Consider the following 26,908-nt stretch of genomic DNA (forward strand, 5'->3'; position numbering starts at 1 on the left):
AAGGAAGAAGACAAATTGTCCCTGTTTGCAGATGACATGATATTGGACATAAAAAACCCTAAAGAATCCACTCCAAAACTGCTAGATCTAATATTGGAATTCAGCAAAGTTGCAGGATACAAAATTAATACACACAAATGTGTGGCATTCCTGTACACTAACAATGAACTAGCAGAGAGAGAAATCAGGAAAACAATTCCATCCACAATTGCATCAAAAGAAATAAAATACCTAGAAATAAACCTGACCAAGGAAGTGAAAGACCTGTACTCTGACAACTACAAGACACTCTTAAGAGAAATCAAAGAAGATACCAGTAAATGGAAACACATTCTGTGCTCATGGATAGGAAGAATTAATATTGTCAGAATGGCCATCCTGCCTAAAGCAATCTATAGATTCAATGAAATTCCTATCAAAATACCAACAGCATTTTTCAACCAACTAGAGAAAATCATTCTCAAATTCATATGGACCAGCAAAAGACCTAAAATTGCCAAAGCAATTCTGAGAAGGAAGAATAAAGCTGGGGGCATTACACTCTCCAACTTCAAGCTCTACTACAAAGTCACAGTAATCAAGACAATTTGGTACTGGCACAAGAACAGACCCATAGAACTATAGAACAGACTAGAGAGCCCTGATATAAACCCAACCACATATGGTCAATTAATATATGATAAAGGAGCCATGGATATACAATGGGGAATTGACAGCCTCAACAGCTGGTTTTGGCAATACTGGCAAGGTACATGCAAGGAAATGAAACTGGATTATTGTTTAACCCAATACCCAAAGGAAACTCGAAATGGATCAAAGACTTGAATGTAAGTCATGAAACCATAAAACTCATAGAAGACAACATAGGCAAACATCTCCTGAATATAAGCATGAGCAACTTCTTCCTGAATGCATCTCCTCGAGAAAGGGAAACAAAAGCAAAAATGAACTCATGGGACTACATCAAACTAAAAGGTAGTACAGGAAAGTACACCATCAACAGAACAAAAAGGCATCCTACAGCATGGGAGAATTTATTTGTAAATGATATATCTGGCAAGGGATTAACATCCAAAATATATAAAGAACTTACATGCCTCAACACCCAAAAAGCAAATAACCTGATTAAAATATGGGCAGAGTATATGAAGAGACAGTTCTCCAAAGAAGAAATTCAGATGGCCAATGGACACATGAAAAGATGCTCCTCATCACTAATCATCAGGGAAATGCAAATTAAAACCACAATGAGATATAACCTCACACCAGTAAGGATGGCCAGCATGGAAAAGACTAAGAACAACAAATGCTGGCAAGGATGAGGAGAAAGGGGAACCCTCCTACACTGCTGGTGGGAATGTAAATTAGTTCAATCATTGTGGAAAGCAGTATGGAGGTTCCTCAAAAAACTAAAATAGAAATACCATTTGACCTGGGAATCTCACTCCGTGGAATTTACCCAAAGAATACAACTTCTCAGATTCCAAAAGACATGCACCCCTATGTTTATCACCATACTTTTTACAATAACCAACATATGGAAGCAACCTAAGTGTCCATCAGTAGATGAATGGATAAAGGAGATGTGGTACATATACACAATGGAATACTGTTTAGCTGTAAGAAAGAAATAAATCCCACAATTTGTAACAACATGGATGGAGCTGGAGGACATTATGCTCCATGAAATAAGTGAGGTGGAGAAAGACAAATTCCAAATGATTTCCCTCATTTGCGGAGTATAACAATGAAGCAAAACTGAAGGAACAAAATAGCAGCAGACTCAGAGACTCCAAGAAGGAACCAGTGGTTACCAAACGGGAGAGGTGTGGGAGGGTGAGTGGGGAGGGAGGGAGAAAGGGACTGAGGGGTGTTATGTTTAGTTCACATGGTGTGAGGGATCATGGGGAGAACAATGTAGCACAGAGAAGGCAGATAGTGGATCTGTGGTATCTTGCTGTACTGATGGACAGTGACTGCATTGGGGGATGGGTGGAGACTTGACAATATGGGTAAATGTAGTAACCACATTGTTTTTTCATGTGAAACCTTCATAAGGGTGTATAGCAATCATACCTTAATAAAAAAAACAAAAAAGACCCACCCAGTAAATTCTTTACTCTTGTTCCATAGCATATAGAATATTGCTTTTCAGAATGGCTGAATTCCAGTTCTGCATGGAAAATTTATATTTATTATGGAGTCCCAGGAGCTAAGAATATTGTAGCAATTGCTCAGCTCTTGAGTGACCCTGAATTCCCAATTGCCTGAAAGGCTTTCATTGCTGTGACCGGAGCCTGCCAGTTCATCTTTTGTATCTCCTAGTCTATGGAAGTTAAGACCCAAATGGCTGACAGAGGATTCTGACCGATAGTTTTTAGCCACGTGCCCCTCGACATGGTTTTTAGCCACATGCCCCTAGACACGGTCAGCCTGCCTCACATCCCTCCAATGTCCATGTCCTATTTGCCCTATTGGTTTCCTTCTACTTCTGCAGACCCTGCAAATGCCTTTTGTAAAAAACTGAGATGTAATAGTCATATATTAGTTTTAGGTGGACACCATATTAATCTGATTGAGAAATGATTGCCAGAGTAAGTTTAGTTAATGTCCATCACCACACATAGTCACCTTTTTTATTTCCTGAGAACAGAAGCAGATGCCTTTTTAAAGCATCTGGTTCCTTATCACTCACTTTTTCTCCCCAAATAGATGACATGTTAAGGTGCAGACGTGATCTGCCTGATTTGAAATTGGCTCTGTTTCGTCTGCACAATTTTGCAGAGAGGCATGTCTGCATCCCCCAAATCCAACATCCGAATATCCAAGATAAGGCAACTGAGCACACTTAAGTCATACGCAGCTCATCAGGAGCTCACTGTGCCTCAGCCACTGACAAAGAAAAATTCTAAGATAAAAGGGGGAAGATGTCACTGGGTATCAACTATGGCTAAGGAAACACAGGACTTTGAAGAGCGGTGCCAGTCATCGTCTGTGGGTTAGGAAGGCGGGGTTGCAGATCCTCAGCCGTTACTGAGGAATGTTTGACTACAGACTGTCCCCCTCAGCCAGAAGGGGCTCTCCTTCCGTTCCTGTACTCACTCATTCAAATCCTCGCCAAATGCTCTTTAAGCCCCTACTCTATGCTGTTCCTGGAATGGTGCTGCATTGAGAGCCAAGTCCTGCGCTCTGTGCTCAGTGTCAGAACTTGGTGGGTCCAGCAAACAAGGGCGGCGCATTGACTCTGGTGGGTTCTGGCGTGGGCAGGAAGGAGGCTGGCCACAAGAGAGGTGCCAGGATGTCTCAGGGCACGTTGGGTATTAGGCTGTGGATGAATGAAGAGACGAGGAGAAGTCAGGGCAAAGCCCGGCTCCAGTGTGCTTTGAGTGAATACCGTCTGCCTGCAGAAAGCTTCTCCCCCCACCAAGGAAGGGGAGGAGAAAATGAACAGACAAGCGGTCACTTCCTATAAATCCCTTCCATTCACCTGGAATGATTCTTTACTTGTTTTCTCTGTGAAATTGTTCCTTCCAGAATTAAACGACAATTTCCTTGCATTTCTGGATTAAGAGCACTTAATGCTGATGAAGGTCAAACAGCCTAGTCTTGTGACTCTTTCATGTTTCAATAAAAAACAAAAAGCTGTCCAGTGTCTCATCACTTCAGGCCACTAGGCCCTGGCATCTGCAAGGAAGAGAGAGATTCTCTTGAAATGGAGGTGTTTGGTACACTTCACAGGAGCAACTCAACTTTATCCCTTCTCCTTTGAAAATACTTGATTTCTTGGGTATGGTGTTAGGTACACACTCTTTTATCACCCAGACCTAAGGGAGATTTTTTCGTAGAACAGCTATTTAGATCATAGATGCACAATGGGGATGTTAAGCTCCCACAGTGCCAATTAGAAATTCCATAATACAATTATAAGAGGGTCAAATCTACCGCACTGGTGCTTTGCCCACACCAGAAAGGGCTGTGTCCCCGCCCCTCACTATCAGCCTTCCCCGCACACTGGTCTGCGGTATCTCCACCCAGCTGTCAGGAGGTTTTAATAAACAGATATTAGTCACGGCCTTTCCTTTCTTATTTACTGAAGCTGTTTTATGTTAGGAAATAACAACAAAAACTTATAAAAGTGACCAATTGCTACTTACAAAATGTATTTCTTAGCAGCAAAATCACTGCTGAGCAATAATCTTTTAGGCTAAGTTTTAACACAACAGTTATTTTTTAACAATCATAACCCCATGTTGACAAAAGTCTTAACTCTATTGGTGACACCAGATGGTACTAAAATACTGTTGTATCTTAGAGTTTCAGAGCATATCATAAACCAAATAATTATGCTTAAAAGCCCATTCCCAGAGTGTGCTCCAGATCTGAAGCAGGAAACATGTTGCCTGAAAAGAATATAAAGCAATTGGGATTTTATATGACAAATACAGCAGTGGATATATTCATGAGAAGTTTGCACAAGTGCTGCAGAAACACTCTTATGACTTAAGATGAAGAGTAAATAAAAATCTATACAGATCGTTAAATAGGAGAAAAAGCAATGATTTCTTTTGAGCACTTGGAAGACTCTCAAAGGTGTTTGTACCAAAACTGACTTTACCTTTTCCATGGTGTTGATGCCTCCTTGTGTGGCTGAGCAGGGAAGGTGCCAGACTGACCCTGAGCTCAGACCCCTTTCTGACAGCAGTGGTATGATCTTAGACAATCATCAGATGTTTTCTCTTTTCCTCAAGTACTAGCCCTAAGTCTTGCCCTGGTCATTATTGATTTGCTAAGCAAGTAAAAAAACTTAATATCTGGCTTCTAAGCCCTGGTAACTGTCATTAAACAAGGAGGAGGAGAAGAAAGATCACGTAAATAGGGCATATAAAAGGATTTCAGGAAAAAAGTCTTAACAACCTCCTTAGATAGTTAGACTAAATCCCAGCCTCATTAACCATGGCTGGTGAGGGAGCACCCATGACCTCACCCGTGGGCCCCTCTCCACCTCCTTCTCCTGACCGGCTGGCTCTCCCTGATCACTCTGTGCAAACCACCAGGCTCCTTGCTGATTCTCCATGCAGCCACCTCAGGGAGTTTACACTTTCTGTTCCCTCGACCTGAAATGTTCTTCCTTCAGCGAATCCTCTTCTTTCCTTTTTAATTAATTAATTATTGAAGTGTAGTTGATATATAATATTCTGTTGTTTCAAGTATACAACACAGTATTTCTACAGTTATGTACTGTTAAATCCTCACCCCAACTAGTATTGCTACTATCTGTCAACACAGAAAGATGGTACGGAATGACTGACTATATTCTCTATGCTGTACGTTCATCTCCATGACTAATATGTATTATGATTGAGATTTTGTGCCTCTTTACTACTTTATATATTTCAGCCACCCAACCCCTCCCTCATGGTAACCCCAAGTCACTTCTCAGTGTCTATGAGTCCATAGCTGTTTGCTAATCCCTTTCTGTTAGGGGTCCCCTTACATATAACTGAAATAAACTTACATGGCCTTTATTAGTTTTCATTCAAGTTTGTAGTAAATACACAAGCCCACCGGTAAAAAATATGGGCCAATATAAGAATAAATAACTTAGACAAAGATAAATTAAAAATGTTAAACAAGCAAATAATATTTATCTTTGTTAAGTCGGTCAATCTATGAAACAATGTTTTATGGCTACAAATTAGTACTCCCTTAAATCAGTGACTTCAATGTTGTAGTGAAATTGGAATATTCATGTCTTGCTGGTGGAATTTAAAATTTTAAGCACTTTTTGGGAAAATCAATTGGCAGTGTGTATGTCAAGAACTATAAAATGCTTAAAATATTTCATACAGAAAAATCACTTTTAGAAATGTTTTCTAAAGAATGTCAAGCTCTATGCACTCAACTATTGCTATTCAACTATAGTAAAATGATTAAATATATGGTAGTTTAATAAAATTATATCATGTGTAGCCTGAAAATGTTAATTAACAGGGATATAGTAGAAACTATAAAGTATTATGCTATGTTGCTGAGAAAGAGAAAACAAAATAAACTGTATTTGTACATGGACAAACTCTAGAAGGCAATTTGCTGAAGTATAATTATGATTGCTGCTCTTCTTTTTCAAAGTTTTATTTACTGCTTACAGTTTAAGGTAAGGATACACAGTGACCCATGCCCACTGGTTCTGCAGTTCTCTCACAAACTTCCTACTTTACCAAAGATTTCAGCTCTGTTCTAACCATCTGTGAAGAATTTGTCATTATCTGCAGACCCTAAGACAGGGCAGTGCCTGGACTATACTGACAGCTGACAGCCTGCCTCTAGAACCAGTGCTGGACGCAACAAATAGCTGAGAAAATCTGAGATCCTCCCATCTACTTTACCTCTAACTGTGTTAAACTTGCCGTCAGGTTGACTGAAAAGAAATCATATGGAACATGACAATGTGGTGAGGAAATGCCACAGATATCGAGTCTCTGAAGCTTTGACAAGTGAAGCAGTTGCTCATTTTCTAATGCTGGTTGCCCTCAAGATGCGTGAATGTGATCTGGTCCATCACCATAGGTTGGTAAGCGATGGATCCTTTGCTGTGGAGTCTGTGTCTACATTTTAGGGAAAATGATGCAAAGGGGGAGGCAGTTTGGAACATATAAACAGGAACAATGGTTAAGCATTTTATTGAGGAAAGATTGAGAAAATGCAACTTTTTATCCTGTCAATGCATGGAAGCAAAGGGCTCCCAGACAGAGGTGACACGGATGCAGCAGCAGGGCACCGAGGACCAGAACGCTGGGGAACCCACAAGGATGACAGCAGGAGACCCACAGGGAGCAGCCAGCTGGAGAAGGCCTCACAGGCTGTGCTAAGGAGTGGAATTTTATCCTGAAAAGATACGGAAACATTGAAAGACCTTTAGAGAGAAAATAATATTTTCTTGCTTTTCCCCAAAGAGAAAAAAATACCATGGATGGTGTCTATAAAGCTCCTTGTACAGATACACAGGAGGGATCTGATTAAAGTGTTCAAAACCTCAAGAAGTAAAACAAGCAATACACATTTAAGTAAAATATTGTTTGTGGTGCCTTGTGACATTACCACAGCCTTATTTCTCAGGGTCCCCCAAAGCCGCACTATACACAGTTGGATCCATGTATTGTTTTCGTGTTGCTTATGCAATGAAAGGTGTCTAATGTTTGTTTTCATTCTGCTTCAGAAAAGCATCATTTGTTTCACAAGATCTATATAATTTGCAACTTATTTTGAGATACATCCACACTATGCAAGACATGCTACTGTCGGGATGTTATCCAAGCCCCCTATGTGTATCCTGAGTCTGCTGAAAAATACTTCAAACAGAGGACTGATAAAAGCACACAGTCAAGGCAGACAGGAGTCCACTGTGAAATCTGCCACTAACTAGCTGTTTGACGTTCAACTTAATATTTGCCAAACCCAGATCAGGAAAAGTTATCTCACAGGGGGTCATGGTTTTCCAGGTAGGTTGTGGGAGAATCTGGGACCGGCAGCTAGTGCCCATCATCCCAGCGGGTCCCCATCCTGAGGGGCATGTATCCAGATCTGGGACTTGTGTGTCCTTATCCTGAGAGGTAGATCAAATGTCCTCTGAGTAGTTTGTCAGATTTAGTAAAAAAAAAATGTGCTGGTCATCAAGTTAAATACACTTTTTGGTTCAAGTATATATCAGATACTGTGTGGGAAAAGTAACATTTGTTGTCCATCTGAGATTCAAACTTCACTGGGCACCTTGCATTTGTTTGCTTACCCCTGAGACCTCTGGGAATACCACAGTCAGGAGGGCGAGTGGAGCAAAGCCCTTGGGGGCTCACTGGTGGTCGACTCCAGGGTCACCACACCTCTCGGCAAAAGGCCAAGCGCCCTGCTGCTGAGTTAATACTCAGGCCTCACACCAGGTCCCCTGGCATCAGGGGACCACCACTGGGGGACAAGCCCTGATGCGGGTCACTGCTTCTGGGCTCATGCTGAGGAGACCTGGGGTGTCAGCACCAGTCCCAGGCTTCAGCATCTGTCCTGCTCAGACCTTAAGCCCAGTCACTGTGGCACTTGAGGCCTGACTGCTGAGGCCCCTTTAGAAAATCTCCAGCTTTACCCGCACAGTGACTGTTTTGTGCCCCGGCTCCAGGGCTCTGGTCTAACCTCTTTCCCTTTCCCTCTCTCTCTTCCTCTTCATCTCCACCTCTGCCTTCTCTTCTATGTGTGACCTCTGAGTGTCCCCCCCCCACCCCGACCTCCTCTGAGATGTGATCCAAATCACCAGCTTCTCCAGTCTTGCCTGGAACCGAGGGAGGCATTGCTGGCTGTGTGTGTGTGTGCATGTTGGGGGTGGGGGCTGCTTTTGAGCCCCTGCCAGGCAGTGAGGCATCAGATCTGTGCCTGTGCTCTGGACCCTGCCGCCCCTATTACTGATGACAATGTGAGGGACCTTCTGGGAGCCTGCCTGGACCCCAGAGATGGAAGTAACTCTTCTATGCACTGGCAATCAGGGAGAAAGAAAGGAGGGTTGGGCATCCAAAAATAGAATCAGGAAAGATGCAGAGAATGAGGGGGAAAATCTAATTCTGAATGTAACTTACAGGATGAGAAATTAAGCAGCTAAAAAGAAATCTCTCAGCATGTCACATTTAGGCATCCGTGTAGCTGGCAAACTGCATCTTATCTTCAGGGCTGTAGATGAAAACATTCTTCCTTTACACCCATGCATATAAAACCTTCACAGTCCCACTAGAAAACAAACTACTTCATAATGTAATTTTGGCACTTAAAAAGTTGTAAGCATCAGGGTTCAAAAATCCAAAAAATATTAAGTCCTCTGAAACAAACATATCTTCTGGGCTGTGTGAGGGACTCCTCTGGCAGAACTTAAGCAACAAGGAGTCCCCTTTGCAGTCTTCTAGACACTTCAGTGTGCAGACGAGGTGGGGTGGGGGGGCTTTAGGCCACAGGACACCATGCACATCCTGGCTGTGACCATCTGTTTTTGACACTGCTTGTGTCTGTCCTCTTTTAACTCTGTAACTGTTAAGGCTTTATTTGGAGGCAGTCAGATAATCCTTCTTCTCTGGGTGGGATATGAGGTAGTTCTTTCTAGTTAGGAGGTCACACTTGATTTTACAATTAAAATAAGATTTAATGGGATGAGTAGGAGTCAAGTGCCTGATACCCAGGGTGTTTCCTGGGAAGAGGTTTTATGCCAGACAAGGGCTTGCAGTCCTGCTCCTGGGCCCCTCCCCACAGGGCATTGTCTGCTCTGACTTTCTCATTTCTCTTACTCCCGTCCAGCCTTTGGGAAAACCACAGTGACTGTGCCACAGTGACGGTCCGCTGAAACAACAAGCTTTTCTTTCATCTCAAACCCAGGAACGGCATGTTTTCTTCCATCACAGTGAACACCATGGTCCTGTTCTTTCTCCGTTTACCAGTGAGCCAATACCTGTGCTGCTGTGTGCCTGAGCCTAACCCCAAGGACGCCCCCATAAGCCCTCTGAGCCTCACTTGGCACAGGGCCACCCACACCCGTCTGAGCTCAGGGGCCATCTGCTCACCACGCATTGCCTGGTGCTCCACCAGCCCTTATAAGTAACACAGTTTCTAAGCTAGTGTGCATTACCATCTACAAAATACTTGGACAAAAAAAAAACCCATGTAGATTTAAAAATCAAACGGCGGTAAAGCTGAACAGATGCAATCTGGGTGCCTGAGAATACCATCAGCCCTGAGGGGCTGGCGGCACCCGGACAGGGCAGAGCAGATCAGGGCATTACTAAAGGGCCAGAAGCCACGTACAGGTGACTGTCGAAAGAAGACAGCAGCGTCTGGCAGCCAACAGCTGCACCCTCCTCTGCAAGAGGGGCTTTTCTGTTCTGTCTCCAGGAGCAGAAGCAGCTCCTGGCCAGCCGAGGCCTGGTGCCCATGCCTTGAATTGAATGCTCTGGCCCCAAACACGGTGGTTTCACACGGATTACACATTGAAGGGAGCCAGTGCAGGAATGTTTGGGCCCATTCTACCCTTGAAAATCAAAATCTCAAAGAGGCTCAGCACAGTGGCTAGGCAGGGGCAGTCGGGCTGGCGGCCAGGCCCGCGTTCTCCGGGGTGCGGATGGCAGGGAGCGCCCCAGGCTTTGGCGCGCACAGCACGTCTCCTTTGAAAGAAGGAAGAACGCCCCCATCCACGGCTTTATTCAGCAGTCAGAGAGGCCGAGTCTGAGTGGGAGTCCAGACGTCTGGTGTTTTAAGCTCCATGGATAATTCAGATGTGCTCCCATGTTGAGGACCATGAACCAGCTGGAAAGACAGATAGATGGCGGAGGCCTCTGTCCCTGATGGCAAGTGGCAGTGTCGACAAGTGGGAGTCACCTGGGGTCCCCTCAGACACCCTGATCCTGCGGGTCTAGGAAGTCCATGGTTTTAAATCTCTTAACATTTTTCATTTAGGTGTTCCTCAGAATATCCTTTGATCAACACCAATCTAAGGAGTTTTATCATTTCTATATTAGAAGATACAGAAGATCTTTTAAGTAGGCAAAACTACTTAATATGCAATGTCCTTATGCACATGTTTATGCATATTCTTAAACATTATCCAAATATCTCACAATCCATAAATACATTTTACTCCTTAGTTTTCGATCTTTAAGTCATTTAACTAAACCAGGTGTGGACACTTTTCAATTGGGACTACGATCTTCTACAATGTGAAAACAAGGCTCCTACAACCCTATCCAAAAATGATCTCTATTCCCTTCCAGAGAACCAGCAGACACTGGATGATTTGTTTTGATATTTTGTTTAAACTGCATGCTTTAATGGTCTTAGTAAAGCAGAGTGACAGAAGACAATGTAGAGGGATGAGAACAGGCACGTTTTTATTTTTAGTTTTTTCTTTTTGTAAGAATCTGTCATTTTCCACTCAAGAAATGTATTTGCATTCTTTTCCTTTAAGAGCACGCACAAACATGTGATATGCAGAGAAACTCTTTGTGTGCCATAATCTTACTCTGTCTTAAGTGTGTTTTCTGAGCTCCATGGGGAAGTCAACAGAAAATCTTCAGAGAAGCCCCTGCTGCTTGATGTGCACAGGTCGCTGCACCAGAGAACCCACGTGCTTTCCCCGTGGGCTGCCACAGCCTGACGTGCATGCAGCGAGGGCGGGGTTAGTCCCGTGCAGGTCTGCAGACGTGACACACTGCCACCAGGATGGACGGACAGATCTCAGACTGAAGGAGCTGCCGCCCGCACCAGGGGACGTTGTGCTGCAGTTTTAGTTCTGTGCAGTATGATCACGTGATGGGGGCTGTTCCCCTCGAAACAAGAACTTTTGGCACCAATTAAGGTCCCTGCCAGTATTAGTAGCTCAGCCAGTAAATCCCAACCTGCCTTTTCTGCTGTGACTTCTTCCCGTGGTATTCCTGGTACATGGGACAGACTAGAGGGACTTTCCCAGTGACAGTAATTGAAAATCTCTTCTATCTCATTCTTAAGGAGCTAGTACATTGAAGATTAAAAAAAAAGTTCTTTCAGGATGCTGCTCTTCTACCTAAGTGGCAGTTTCCAGGCTGTCCAGTTCTTTGGCACCCTCCCAAAGTGATGTCCTCTTACCACTGATTTATGTTCTCACATGGGATTTTACTCCAGATTGGAAGCCCCAGATTCCTTCACTTAGGATTTAAAACACATCTGCTAAATGTGAAAGCAAGCTTCCCAAAGGGGGAACAGATGATTGATTGAGACCTTTCTCGGAGCTTGAGTCTGAATGACTCAAACCTCTGATATGGCTAACTCAGGTCCTGGGAGTGGAGCTTAATTGTTTCATCCCAATTCAGATAACAGGGGAAGAAAATGTTCTTCAGCAGGGCACCCTGTGCCTGGGCCTTATGAGGAATATGGGGAAGAGGCTCAGGGAGTGAAGCCTGTCAGCAGGGGTCTAAGAGCTGGGGCATGGGAGGGTGGGGGACAGCTGTGTCCCCTCTCAGGCATGGCTTAGTGCGGGCCCTCCGTTAGGCAGCTGATTGCAGAGTCCCAGGCAGGAGGAGGAGGCTGTAGTGAATTGAAGTCCTCCATCCTCAGAATCCAGGCTGGCGGCCACTTGATTCAAATGTGCTGCCTAATTTTCTCTCTTCCTGGATGAAGCCCCAGAAGCACAGAGCCTGTTTTATCCCATTGTTCATACATCACAAGGAGAAAAGCAAGGAGAGCATGTTCAGCAAATCATTTCTGGCACCTTATTTTGTTCTATTCTAAAGGAATAAGTTCACAGCAGCCACTAACAAGACCTCATCTTGGCTGGGCAGGAAATAAAAAGCAATGGAGATGAGAATCTCAGAAGTTAATGAAAGTCACTCCTAGGGCCAAAAAGCACTGCTTTGGAGCCCGACACACTAGGGAATCGCCCTGCCGGAGTTACGCAGCACTTATGGAACAGTGACAAAATGTCTTCAGTCTTCTGAGCCTCCATCTCTCCAGCTACAAAATAACAATAATACCATCTGAGCAGGGTGCTATTGTTTTAATTACTGTGCATGGAAAAGGGCATGTGGCACACAGCTCACACTCTGTAAACATGTTTGTCCTCTTCCCCCAGTTTCAATGAAAAAATGCTGTGGGGAAGGAGACAGTAACTGCCTACGGAGTATATCACACCTGCACATGGAGCTTGATGCTGGGTCAGGCAGATGTTCTCTGAAGGCATTTCTTTGCTGCCCACATATCTGCAAACACAGGCCTATGATACTATGTTCTCTATAGTTTCTTTCTCAGGAAGATTTACTCCATACTCTCAACATATCTTTCTCTTTTTTTAATAGGCTCTTCTCCTAGGGTAGTTTAGGGTCATAGTAAAATTAAAGGGAAGGTGCAGAGAATTACCCTGCCTTGTGCACAGCCTTCCCCATTTTCAACATCCTCTCCCAGAGTGGTGTATTTGTTACAATTGATGGAGCTGCAGTGAGAAATCTATGGTTTACATTAGGGTTCAGTCCTGATGGTGTATATTCTGTGGGTCTGAACAAATGCATGACACTTACCCCCGACTGTGCTGTTCCACAGAGCAGTTCCACTCCCGAAAAACCCTCTGGGCTCTGTCTAGTTATCCCTTCCCAACCCTCATCCCTCGCAACCACAGATCTTTCTACTGTCTTCATAGGTTTGCCTTTTCCAGAACATCACTGAATACAGTATGAACCCTTTTCAGATTGGGTTCCTTTTACCTAGTGATATGCATTTCACTTGCCTCCATATCTTTTCCCAGCTTGATAGCTCAATTATGTTCAGCACTGAGTGATAGTCCCTTGTCTGGATGGACCACAGCTTACCACTCATCTGCCGAAGGGCCTCTTGATTGCTCTCAAGTTTGGGTGTTTGTGAGTAAAGCTGCTATAAACATAATCTGCATTTTTTGTGGATGTGTTTTCAACTCCTTTTAGTAAATAATAAGTGTGATTGCTGGCATGTATGCTAAGAGTATGTTTAGTTTTCTAAGAAACAAATTGTCTTTCAGTGTGGCTGAACCCTTTAGCATTCTCACCAGCCACGAGTGGGAGTTCTTGCTGCTCTGCATCCTCCCAGCATGTGGTGGTGTCAGTGCTGGGGACCCAAGCCAACGTAATAGACGTGCAGTGGGAAATCATTGTTTTCAATTGCATTTTCCTGATAACAAATGATGTGGAATATCTTCACATACTGTTTTTATTTTTACTGTAGGATTTATTTATTTATTCAGTTGTTGTTGCTTTAAGGATTCTTTTAAATTGGAGTATAGCTGATATACAATATTATATTGGTTTCAAGTATACAACACAATAGTTCAACAGTCACCCGCATTGTTAAATCTTCACTCTCAGCGGTGCAGTTACTATCTGTCTACATAGGAAGATGTTACAAACTCATTGGCTCTATTCTCCTTGCTATACTACTGTCCTCGTGATCAACTTATATTATGATTGAGGATTTTTGTGCCCCTTTATCCCCCTCTCCCTCCCCACCCATCCACTCCAGCCCCTCCTCCATGGTAGCCACCAGTCACTTCTCAGTGTCTATGAGTCTATTGCTGATTTTTCATTTTGTTTTTAGATTCTACATGTAAGTGAAATCATATGATATTTGTCCTTCTCCACCTGGCTTATTTCACTGAGCATAATTTCCTCTATGTCCATCCATGTTGTCACAAATGGCAGGATTTCTTTCTTTTTTATGGCTAAACAATATTCCATTGTATACATGTACCAAGTTGTTCTTACCTTATCAAATAATCATTTGTCCTTTGAATAGATACAATGAATATTTTTAAATAAGTATAAGGCTTTAAGAATGAAGCAAACAGCTGACTTACTTTGCTTTGAAAATAACAATCAAAGACTATGAGGACATCAATTTTGCTCCATAAATGGATGCGACGCCAAAGGAAATTTATATGCTCTGCTAGAGTTAGGCTTTTAATTACATAAATTGCTTTGTATATTGACTCAATATACATTAATTTTTCTTATGATCTCAAAAACTACAAATAAGTATTCCCATTTTTAGATATTAATAAAATTCACCCTTTAAATCCTGATGTTCACTTACTGTAGCATGAAGAGCATTTTTCGTTACTTGCACTACGCAAATGTCAAAATGTAGACCAAAAGGGTAGATATTCATGTCGTTTTTGTAATCACTTTAAAACAAGCCATCATTAGGGCTTCGTGCAGTTCAGCACAGTGTGATGTTCAGCAGAAAATGATGTCACTTGAAGAAAGATTTGTCAGGGGTCTGTCATGATGTAACACCTGACACTTAACAAATTAGCCCCCCTCCTAATCAGAAAACTCCATAATCAGGTATCTCCACTAAGTATTCAGTAACTAACAAGAGTCTGCTCTGTGCTGAATTCCAAGTTGTTCATTTATTCAGGAAATCTTTAAAATGTGTTTTTGCTACTGAAGACAAACACCTCCTGTATACATACGACAAGAGGCGGGGCTGATGGGGACTCTGCAAGGTGCCTTAGCAAAGGCCCATAGAGTAATTTCAGATACATGCTGTGTCAATTTTCTTTTGCTGTTGTAACTAATTACCATAAACGTGGTGACTTGAAACATCACAAATGGATCCTTTCATAGTTCTGAAGTTCAGAAGTTTAAAATGGTTGCCCACAGGCTAAAATCAAGGTGTCCACAGGATTGCATTCTTTTAGGGGCTCTAGGGGGTGAACCCATTTTCTTGCCTTTTTCAGCTCCTGCAAGTTGCCTGCATTCGGGGGCCCCAAGCCCCTCCCTACATCTTCACAGCCAGCAGTGCAGCTTCAAAGTCCTGTCTGGCTCTGCCTCTCCTGCCTGCCTCTTACATGGACCCCTGGGATCACACTGAGCCTGTCATGATAATGGAAGACAGTCTCCGCATAGCAAGATCTTTAAGCACGTCTGCAAAGCCCCCTTTGCCATGTAGGTACATTCATAGGTTATGGGGTTAGGATGTGGCTATCCTCAGGAGACCATTATTCTGTCCACACATATGCTATGAGGAAATAGCAGTATATCAGGGTCGTGCTTTGGTGAACTTAGAAATCTAAGACTTTGTCCAACACACAAAGAAAGATGTACTTATCGCCCTTTATCTCTTTAAGTATCACACTGCTCATTTAAGGTAAACCACCTGTTTTCTCAGGTAAATTCTTAGATTCCCTGAATACCTTTTCTACTAAGAACTCTTTTGCCTAATCTGGTTAGCTTTAAATGGAACAATATTGGCATGATTTTGCAAGACATTCTGATTATCATATACAACTGAATTCAACTCAATTCAATGCCATATGTTTTCTCTTTTGTTGAACAAAAAAGAAACCATCACAACTTGAAGGTCCTGCCCACAGCTCAGCACTGAGGGTTCGGAGGCCTGGAGATGGCGACAGAGACCAACCCTGCACCCGCAAGCTACTTCCTGGGTCCCTGGTTTTCACGGCCATTTCAGGACTAAGCACCAGATAACGAGAGCTCACTATCCTGAGCTAAACACAATGTTTCCTTTGGGGGGACATTAATTCACATGGGGAGTGGAGGACATCACCACACATAGGGTGTAGGGGTGACATCAGCACACATGGGGAGTGGGGGCTCCAGACCCTGTGGCTGCCATGACTACAGGTCACCTTCCTGATGAAAGAAAGGGTATCGTGCCCGCTTCCCGTGGGTCGAGTCGACGTGATCACAGGAGACCTGGTTTGGTTTCAATCAGCTCTAATTTCTTCTCACAGGCGGTGTTACAGAAAGATTGCAGCTTGCACACAGGCAAGTATGAGTTAGAGCTCTTTTAGTTTCTCCCTAGCTTATTCCTCTCGGCTCTGCAGGCTCACTCGCTAGCTTCTGGTTCTGCTGGCTTCTCTTTTTTCCTACTATATATGTTTCCTAGACCAATCAAAGGGGAGAGCATGCGTGACCTTTAACTCTATTGGCGACAGGGTGGAAATCATGCAGTGTGCACGAGCATGGAACTACTTATAAAGTCTGGGAGGGGGATTCTCCTACTCGGCAGAGCGGATGCATGGGATGTGCCATTACCGGATGTGAGCGCCATCTTAGAAGGGCTGGGGTCCGACCTTGGCTGCGGCTCGGACCTCTACATCTCCCCCTTTTCTCTTAAACAAAAATGAAAAGAGGTGGGGTTTAAAGGGACTCTGCCTGTCTTAGGTCGTCAGAGGTCCTTTTGCATTCTTACCCTTCATTGGGTGACAGACATCTAATGGTCTGCTCCCTGTCTTAGATCGATATGCATGGCCTTTGATCTTACCCGTCACTGGCTATGAGTCCAGCATCTCCAACCATTTTCTGGGGGAGGCACCCTCTTCTGTGGTGGCCATGGCCTGAAGCAACACTCTCTTGTCACACTGCTGCCTGAGCTGCATCGAGCATATCATTCTGCCAAGCAGGAGGAGCCCCAAAACCATCAGTATTCCTAGGGTTGCTGTTCCCGACCAGGCCTTTACTAAATTAAATGCTGTATTAGCTAACTGCTATAGTTATAGTCTGTACTACATTGGAGCTAACATTCATTATTTCTAGCCTTAGCTGTGCGGTAAGTTCTTCAAGCTCACTAGACCAATTTGTAGCTAATAGTTATCCTAAGTGTCTAGACAGGTTGGCTGCTCGGGAAAGGTTATTAAAGGGGATGCTAGAAACACAAAGTCCAGTATAGGAATGGATGCACCCGAGGTGCCAGGTTAGTGCTAATAAGTCTGTTTGTTCTTGCAACAAGTCCACTCGTTGGTTCACTAGGACGATGCCATTCTTCAAGTGTGTGTTCTGCGTCAGGGCTGTCGCAGTGTTCATTGACAGACTATTCAATATCTCGGCTGTAGGGATGGAGATAGTCAGGGCTGCAGTGGCTGTGGCTGCGGCGGCTACTGAAGCTGCTACTGCAATAGTGATGGCTTGCTGAAATCCAAAGTCTTTCTGATACCTAAGTAGTACCGGGATGTTTGCTTCTTGCTCCCTCACTGGCATAGGGATGTATGTTGGAACATGCATTACCAGCATTATTGGGTACTTGTCTGCGTCCCAGCATTCTGTCAGGAAGCATTTACTCTGGTTGCAGTGGAGTTTTCCATCTGAGACGCTCTCGTTGGTAATGAGAGGGAGTGGTACTGGCCATGCTTTCACCATTCCCCATAATTCCCTTGTCTCCGCCATGGTTTGTGATGTGATTCCCGCCAGGATCAGGATCAGCGCGGCTCTGTTCTCTGACTTCATGGCTCTCGAGCTTGCGTGTCAGCCATTCAGGTACCCAGATGGGGTCTTTCTGGTCCTGTGGAAAAACACAAACAGAGCCTTGGGTCCAGATCAGTACTGGATCCGGGCCTTTCCATTTCCCTTCTAATACATCTTTCCATAGGATTTTTGGTAAATCTTTTAGCTGATTCTGCTGTGTATGGCGTTCAGCGGCATTGCGGCCGTTTTTGTTCAATATTAAGAAATTTTTTATGAATAAAATAAGATTTAGTTTGTCTTTTGCAGATCTGAAGTCTTCCCCTATTCCACCTTTTTGTTTATATAATGCATTCTTGAGGGTGAGGTGTGTGCGTTCCACCATACCCTATCCTTGAGGGTTGTAGGGGATTCCTGTGGTGTGGGTGATATTCAGTGTTTTTAAGAAGTTGAGGAATGGTTTGGATGTATATGCTAGCCCATTGTCAGTTTTTAATTGTTTGGGTTTTCCCCAGGCTGAGAATGCCTGGAGGCAGTGAGAGATGACATCTCTAGATTTTTCTCCTGTATGGCAAGAGGCAAAAATGATGCCTGAACAGGTGTCTACAGACACATGGACATGTTTCATCTTTTCAAATTCTGAGATGAGTGACATCCATTTACCAAATGTGGTTGGGGAGTAATCCCTTTGGATTAACTCCTTCTGTGACAGGGGGTAGAAGTGTTACACACCATTTGCAATTGACTACTATGGCTCTTGCTTGGTCTCTAGTGATGTGATATTTCAATAACTGCTTCTCTACAACTAGGTTTGTTCTCTTTTAGGCAGCTCTTAACCAGGCCCCATATGGGAAGCGTCCCAGCCAGGAGCGGTTCCATCTGATCTGCTTTGCGGAGATCATCGCCTAGCCTTTCCCACAAAGGGGCAGTGATTTTTCCTTCATCTAGGAACCACTGAGCATGTCTCTCTACTGTGTGGAGGAAGGCTTAAGGTTTTTGCTTTTAATGGGGTCCCGTTTGCTCTCAGGAGCGCCCTTAAAGGCTCCTCTGCTCTGAGTCTAGACACTTCAGATCCCATTTTTTACAGGGAGATTGGTAAATTTTGAGTGGGTAAGGGGTATTCTTGTCACTATCCCGTGAAGTTTTATTGCATTCCTTGCTATCCCGTGAACTTTTATTGCTTCGTTGCAACCTCGCGAACTTTCACCTGTGTCCTTTCATTCCATACATGACAATACAAAACAGTACAACAAGGAACACTATGACAATCAGACAAGACAGGAACACCCACCACAACTGCTCACTCTCACCTTTTCTAACCCTACTTTTGTTTTGCTCATTGGTCCACTCACCCTCCTCTCCGGTGGCTTCTCTGGTGATCTTTCCGAATGGAGTCCACTGGAACCATTGCAGGGAAAGAAGCTCTACATCGTCCGCAGTTGCCAGTTCTGCCGGGTGGTTGTGTCTCGCGAAGAAAGCTCTGACTTACGCGCGGAGCTCGGAGAGGTTCCTGGGTTTCGGCACCAGCTATCGCGCCCACTTCCCGTGGGCCGAGTCGATGCAATCACAGGAGACCTGGTTCGGTTTCAATCAGCTTTAATTCCTTCTCACAGGCGGTGTTACAGAAAGATTGTAGCTTGCACGCAGGCAAGTATGAGTTAGAGCTCTTTTAGTTTCTCTCTAGCTTATTCCTCTGTCTCTGCAGGCTGGCTCGCTAGCTTCTGGTTCTGCTGGCTTCTCTTTTTTCCTACTACTAACTACCGCTATATATATGTTTCCTAGACCAATCAAAGGGGAGAGCATGTGTGACCTTTAACTCTATTGGCTACAGGGCAGAAATCATGCAGTGTGCATGAGCACAGAACTACTTATAAGGTCTGGGAGGGGGATTCTCCTACTCGGCAGAGCGGATGCGTGGGATGTGCCATTACCGGATGTGAGCGCCATCTTAGAAGGGCTGGGGTCCGACCTCAGCCATGGCTCGGACCTTTACAAAAGGGCACAATGACACAAAGCATTAGGACCCAGCTGTCTTCTCCAGAGCATCAGTGAGCCTGAGGGTGGCGGCCGGGCAGACACAGGACTGCAGCAAAAAGAGCACAGTGAGGAACAGGGGGACATGAAGGTGGACGGCTCTCAGGTTTCTAAATGCTTCAGTCTGTCTACCTGCCTTGGAGTAGAGAAAGGCTGGCTAAGTGCCCCTATTGAGAAAAGGTGCATAGTTTCAACTTTCAGAGAACCTGTCAGAAAAATTCTGCAAAGGGTGACATGGCATCCTGCCACTGGTACTTTTCTAGCAGACCACTTTTCACAGATTCCTGAAAGAATTCCTGCTTCATCAGACAGCTTTGCAAGTCCAAACACAGTACACAGCACCTTGACAGTACATTCGCCTTAGGCAGATCATAGACTAGGGCAAAACTTATTTAGATCCAGCTTTTAAGCCATATTTAATGAAACAAATCTGCTATCCTATGGACTGTCCATCTTAGTTTGATAAAATATAAGGCTTAATGTGCAAATAGCATTTTTATATCAGATTTAAAAAAAAATTCACTGAGATCCCAGTATGCATCAAACATCATGTCAATACATTCAAATATGTCACTTTATGTCCACAGCAAATTCTATATAGATGCCATGAAGTAAGGTTGTAAACGCAGGAAAATGCCTCTGATTATCTTATGTCCAAAATAAAGATCATAATGCAGTCCGAGGGTTGATGCAAAGGTGCTGTGGCAAAGAGTTCTGAGTTCTACGGACAGCATCTCTGTCTCCTCACCATTTCTTGTCTCCCTAAACCTTGCTTAGTGCTCCCCTGCCCTGAAGGGCTTGCCTCTGGTCCCCGCTGTCCCTACGCCTCTTCTGCCACAGCCTCTCTGGCCCTTGCTTCTGCAAAGCCTACGGGACCACGACCTTCATCTGACTTGTCCCTGGCTCCCTCCCCAGGGCCTCCAGCCGCGGAATGCTTAGGAAGTCCTCATCAGACATTTCCAAATAAGTGAACCATAGGACTCTTCCCAGCCTGCTTGGGATATTTGGGTGTTCCTTGGAAGAGAGATGTTGTGAAGGCCAGCACTGTGTTTACCCAGCAGTAAGTGTCCTCTGACTCTGCGGGTGATTGGCACACAGAAAGCATTGGATGAACACATTGAATTTGACAAATGAAGGAATCACAGCTTGTGCATAAAGATTTTTTTTGATATCATTAATCTATAGTTACATGAGGAACATTATGTTTACTAGACTCCCCCCTTCACCAAGTACCCTCCACATACCACATTAGTCACTGTCCATCAGCGTAATAAGATGCTGTAAAATCATTACTTGTCTTCTCTGTTTTGCACAGCCCTCCCCATGGCTCCCACATTATACATGCTAATTGTAAGGCCCCTTTTCTTCTCCCCCACTTTCTCCTCCCTTCCCACCCATCCTCCCTAGTCCCTTTCCCTTTGGTAACTCTTAGTCCACTCTTGGGTTCTGTATAAAGATTTTAAGGTGAAAACATCTGGCACACAGAAACCTTACTTGAATTCCCTTAACTGACTAAAGCAGAACCTTCAGAAAATACAGCTGCCAATATTCCACCTCCAGGGAGTTTCCTGTGAATTCCGCTATCAGAAACAGATTGTCTATTGCTATTCACATCAAGAAGCTTACAGAACCTTCCATGCTTTCCCACTGAAGTCCTAAGCCCCTCCCTTCTTGTCAAAGTGCTGTACAAATCTTTACTTCTGGCTCTTGGAGGAATTACTTATTATTGAGCTACTCCCACTTGCACCTATGAATAAACCTGGCATTTTCTGTTTATTCTCAGTTGTCACAATCTGTCTGTTGTCAGTTAGTTCACAGGCCCTCAGCCATTGAAACATAGGTGGTAGAGGAGAAGATTCCTTCATGCCAACACAGCCACGATGAAATCTGATCTGTTCATTGATTCTAAGCATCTTGCTTCCAAGGGCTGGTTTCCAGACCACACTGTTAGTCTGGCTGTTGGATTGCCAGCTGTTTCCTAACACTGAAAGGATGTCAGAGAGTCACAGATGATCCGTAAGACAGTCAGTTTAGTAGAGAGATAAACCCATTGTATGAAGAGCACAGTGTCAGTGGTCAGTACGTTTTCCCAACTGGACAGAGATGGTTCTCAATCATTTCCTGTCCTCAGCATACCTGCCTGAGTTGGGTCCGTCTGCCCACGTGCATCAGAAAGCCAATTTGGAAGCACCATCTTCTGCAGAGAGAGAGTTTTATTGCAAGCTAGCCAATCGAGGAGACAGGAGGCTAGCTCAAGTCTGCTTGCCTACCCCAGCCTAAAGTCTGTCTGTTAAGGATGAGAGCATGGGAGAAAGGGATTGGATGGGTAAAGGCCCGTGTTTCACTGTGGGCCGTCTGCATCCGTTGAGGGGGATGGGTTGTTATGAAACACATGGTGGGAATTTGGGCTGTGACTACAAATCCCTACTCTTGACGTTTCCTCTTAGTGGTTTTACATCCACTGACACCTACCTGTTCCTTGCCTATGAATTCCTACTTGCCCACCCTGTATTTGGAGTTGAGCCCAGTTTGACAACAGAGGTCTCTTCTCTATCAGAATAATCCTGAATAAGATCTGTTTTTTCCACTTTACCGTCCATCTCTGTTGTTTCTTTGATAAGGCCCACCCTTCATTTTATATGTAAGCACTGCTGACTATTCTAAAAAGCCTCTTGGCTTAACTACATATTAAATTATTTGTTTAAATGCATAACCTGTTTTAGTACCTTAAAACAAATATTATGAATATTGTTGTCAGCCAAATTTATTTCTATTCTTTGGAAGTGCCATGTAAAACTAATGTACCCCCTGCCCAAACATGTGTGTGCTTTTTATGTAGACATAGGTATGCTGGTACGCTTTTTAATTTTGTTTTTCTTTCTTCAGATCATATAATCTACAAAACAATACTTGTACTTCTAAAGTAACTATTAAGTGTGAATTGTTCTGTTGCTAAACAATTCATTCAAATACAGATCCCTCCCCCAATTCCACAACACACACACACACACACACACACACACACACACACACACACACACAATGGAATTAGAAGGAAATTTTGAGGGTTCAAGTAGCTTAAAAATTCCAGATTGGCTGCAGTTTGTCCCTCTGGGATGTGTGGTCAGAGGGCCCAAGAGGTCCTCGAGCTGCGGCCCTGTCTGCTGCGAAGCCCAGCAGCCCCAGGAAGGGGGAGCCCGAGGCCGGCTCCCGCAGCCGGCGCAGCCAGCCAGCAGACACAGAGATGATGGCTTTCTCGGGGCTCTTTGTCAGCCACCAGCACAGAGAACGACCTGAGCCAGGTTGTGGGAGAGACTTGGCAACTCGGCAAGGGTTGCCATAGCTTTTTTATGTGGGGTGACCAGACCCAGCTGAAACTGGTTTTAGGCAGATCAGCACCTGAACACAGTGTGGTCACTGAGCTAGACAGTGGAATGGCAGCTTCTTCCCTTCATGGCAGCCAGAAGCAGAGGAGCCTGCAGGAAGGGTGTGTTCTGTTTTGTGCTTTTCCTTTTAGAAGCTACAAAAGGGTGTTGGGGATACTTCTGACTATTATGAAGCCCAAAAGGCCTGTTGACTGGGGCTGCTTTTAACTCTTTCATATTTGCAGAGAATGCGACTGTGTGACAGTAACTGAACATTGGTCCAGAGTCTTCCCAAAAGGTCAAGGTTCACAAGAACATCTGATCAAATTCATGACTATGGGGGATATGAAGACCCCAGGCTTTGATGACCTCCTGGCAGTGTTTGACATCTCAGATATGGTCTATCCAAAAGCAGCCATTGAGTCTGGACACGATGAGCAGGAGAGCCACATCGAGCAGCACGCTCGTGCTGCTGACGCCTCCCACACACTACCTCTTCTGATGCTGGTGTCAGCTTTATCGTTAAGAATGTTCCTAACAGCAATTCCTCCAAGGGTGTGGAGAAAGATGGCTGCAGTCCCACGGGCAGTGGCTTGTGTAATGGCTTTCTCACCATGTCCTCTCTTGACAGTTACAGTAAAGATAAGTCGAAGTCCTTGAAAGGAGATGTGCCTCCCTCAGAGGTGACTTTAAAAGACTCAGCTTTCAGCCAGTTTAGCCCTATCTCAAGTGCTGAAGATTTGATGACAATGAGAAGATTGAGGTGGACAACCCCCTTGATAAAGAGGACATGCATCCAGGTTTCACATCGAGCGTGCTGACGGGCTCGGCTCTCCAACAGGACTGTGATAAACTGAAGACACTTGGAGGGGAAAACAGGCAAAACTGGGATCTCTACTTCAGGCAATACAGATAAAAGCAAAGTTGTTAAGAGAGAAACAGAAACAAAATCTATAAATCTGAGTGTTCATGAACCTTTTAAAGTCAGAAAAGTGGAGGACAAATTGAAGGAAAACTCTGAAAAGGTGCTTGAAAACAGGGTCCACGACGGGAAGCCAAGCTCCGAGAAGAATGATGCCACCCTTAACAGCGTCGTACCATTGACGACAGAGCCATCTTCCAAGCTTTCTTCATGTATAGCTGCAATCACAGCACTTAGTGCTAAAAAGGCTTCTTCAGACTCCTGCAAAGAACCAGTGACCAACTCACGGGAATCCTCCCCATTACTAAAAGAAGTAAATGACAGTCCTAGAGCCATTGAGAATTCTCCTGAATCTCAGAGTCTCATCGAAGGGAAAAAAAAGGCATCCCCAAAGCAGCCGGATAGTCTCAGGAGCATTTCAAGTGAAAACAGTAGCAAGGGATCACCATCCTCTCCGGCAGGATCCATACCAGCAATTCCCAAAATCCGCATAAAAACCATTAAGACATCTAGGGAAATAAAGAGAACAGTGACAAGGGTATTGCTGGAAGTTGATCTCAACTGTGGAAAAAAGCCTTCTGAGCAGACAGGGTCCTTGATGGCGTCTGTGACATCGTTTTGTCGTTTCCAGCCTCGGCCGCTGTCCTTTTCTCTCCCCCCAGGGCACCACTGCAGGCGGCGGTCGTTACCAGTGCAGTTGCCCCTGCAGAGCTGACCCCCAAACAGGTCACTATTAAGCCTGTGGCAACCGCCTTTTTTCCACTGTCCGCCGTGAAGATGGCAGGATCGCAAGTTATTAATTTGAAGCTCGCTAACAGCACAACGGTCAAAGCCACGGTCATATCTGCCACCTCCGTTCAGAGCAGCAGCAGCACCATCATTAAAGCTGCCAACGCCATCCAGCAGCAAAGTGTTGTGGTGCTGGCATCCAGCCTGGCCAGTGCCAAAGGCTGTGCACCTCGCCAACCTTAATCTTCTGCCTCAGGGCTCCCCGGCCACTCTGAGCTCCGCCAAGTGCTAACCAAACCTCAGCAGCAAATAAAGCAGGCAATAATCAATGCAGCAGCCTCGCAGCCACCCAAAAAGGTGTTTCACATCCAGGTGGTGTCCTCCTTGCAGAGTTCTGTGGTGGAAGCTTTCAACAAGGTGCTGAGTAGCGTCGACCCAGTCCCAGTTTACATCCCCAACCTCAGCCCTCCTGCTAACGCAGGCATCACGTTACCCACCGGAGGGTACAAGCACTTGGAGTGTGGTGACTCCTTTGCTCTCCAGAAGAGTTTGACTCAGCACTATGACAGATGCACATGTGCATTGAAGTAATGTATAACCACTGTACAAAGAACATCGTTTTTTACAACAAGTTCAGTCTTCCTTCCCCATGCCCGGGGGCATAAGGAGAAGGGAGTTGTGATGCAGTGCTGCCACTTGATTTTAAAGCCCGTTCCAGCAGATCAAATGATTGTTTCTCCATCAAGCAATACTTCTGCTTCATCTTCTGCTCCTCCGAGCTCTGTGGGAGCCGGCACACACACTGTAACCAAAATCCAGTCTGGCATAACTGCAACGGTCATATCGGCTCCTTCAAGCACACCCATCATTCCAGCTATGCCTCTGGATGAAGACCCATCCAAGCTCTGTAGGCATAGTCCGAAATGTTTGGAGTGTAATGAAGTTTTCCAGGATGAGACGTCGCTGGCTACACATTTCCAGCAGGGTGCAGATAAGAGTGGACAAATGTGTACACCGCAGTGCTGTGTACTCTGATGTGGCCGCACTGAAGTCTCACATCCAAGGTTCTCACTTTTACAAGGGTCCCATTTGTCCCATGGCATTTAAGTCTGCCCCAAGTACACATTCCCATGCCTACACACAACATCCTGGCATCAAAATATGAGAACCAAAAATAATATGCAAGTGTTCCATGTGCAACACTGTATTTACCCTGCAAACTCTGCTGTATTGCCACTTTGACCAACACATCAAAAACCATAAGCTGGCTGTTTTCAAGTGTCCAGACTGTTGTTCTCTTTTATATGCACAGAAGCAACTCATGATGGACCATATCAAGTCTATGCACAGAACATTAAAAAGTATTGAAGGACCTCCAAACTTGGGTATAAACTTGCCTTTGAGCATTAAGCCTGCAACTCCAAATTCAGCAAATCAAAACAAAGAGGACACCAGATCCATGGAGAAAGAGAAATTGGAAAATAAATCTCCATCACCTGTGAAAAAGTCAGTGGAACCCAAGAAGGTGACAAGTCCTGGGTGGACGTATTGGAAGTGTGAACGCTTGTTCACACAAAGAGATGTTTACATTTCCCATGTGAGGAAGGAGCATGGGAAGGTAAGCGTGCAAGCCGCCCCGTTAGCCTGCGGAGGAGCACTGGGCTGACGGACCTTCACGACGTGGCTCTGCCAGTAATTAGTAGGTTGATCTTGAAAGTCACTCAGTGTCTCTGAGCCTCGGTTTCTTTTTCTATAAAATAGGGACTGTCTTATCTTGTTCTGTGATTTTGTTAAAAATTGCCTTCACCGGTGCTTCCCATGGCTGGCAGTGACTTATCCACAGTCATGTTTGTAGCTGAGGGAACTGAGGACGGTGAATCAGAGTTAATAATGTTTGAATTTACTCCTTAGGTGTGTGGTAAGGAAGGAAGGAAGAGAGAAAGAAAATGGATGTTTTGAAAACTGCTGGTAGCACTTGTATGACTTACCTGATTCTTTCTTGAGGTTGGCAGTGGGAAGAGGGACCTCATCCTTAAACAGTATCCAGGAGAAGCTCTGTAACTTAAAGTCACCAAGAAATATGGTTGCAATATGTATATTCTTTCTCTTTTTAAATAACAACTATACATCCCCATCTGATAAGG

General features: G+C 44.5%; 1 pseudogene; it reads left to right on the forward strand.

The window, feature by feature from the left end:
- Positions 1–23,321: 23,321 nt before the first annotated feature.
- On the forward strand, positions 23,322–26,430 carry LOC108409730 (zinc finger protein 532 pseudogene; annotated as a pseudogene).
- The last annotated feature ends 478 nt before the right edge of the window (positions 26,431–26,908 follow it).

The sequence above is a fragment of the Manis javanica genome, chromosome 2 (assembly GCF_040802235.1).
Source record: "Manis javanica isolate MJ-LG chromosome 2, MJ_LKY, whole genome shotgun sequence".
NCBI classification, from domain to species: domain Eukaryota; kingdom Metazoa; phylum Chordata; class Mammalia; order Pholidota; family Manidae; genus Manis; species Manis javanica.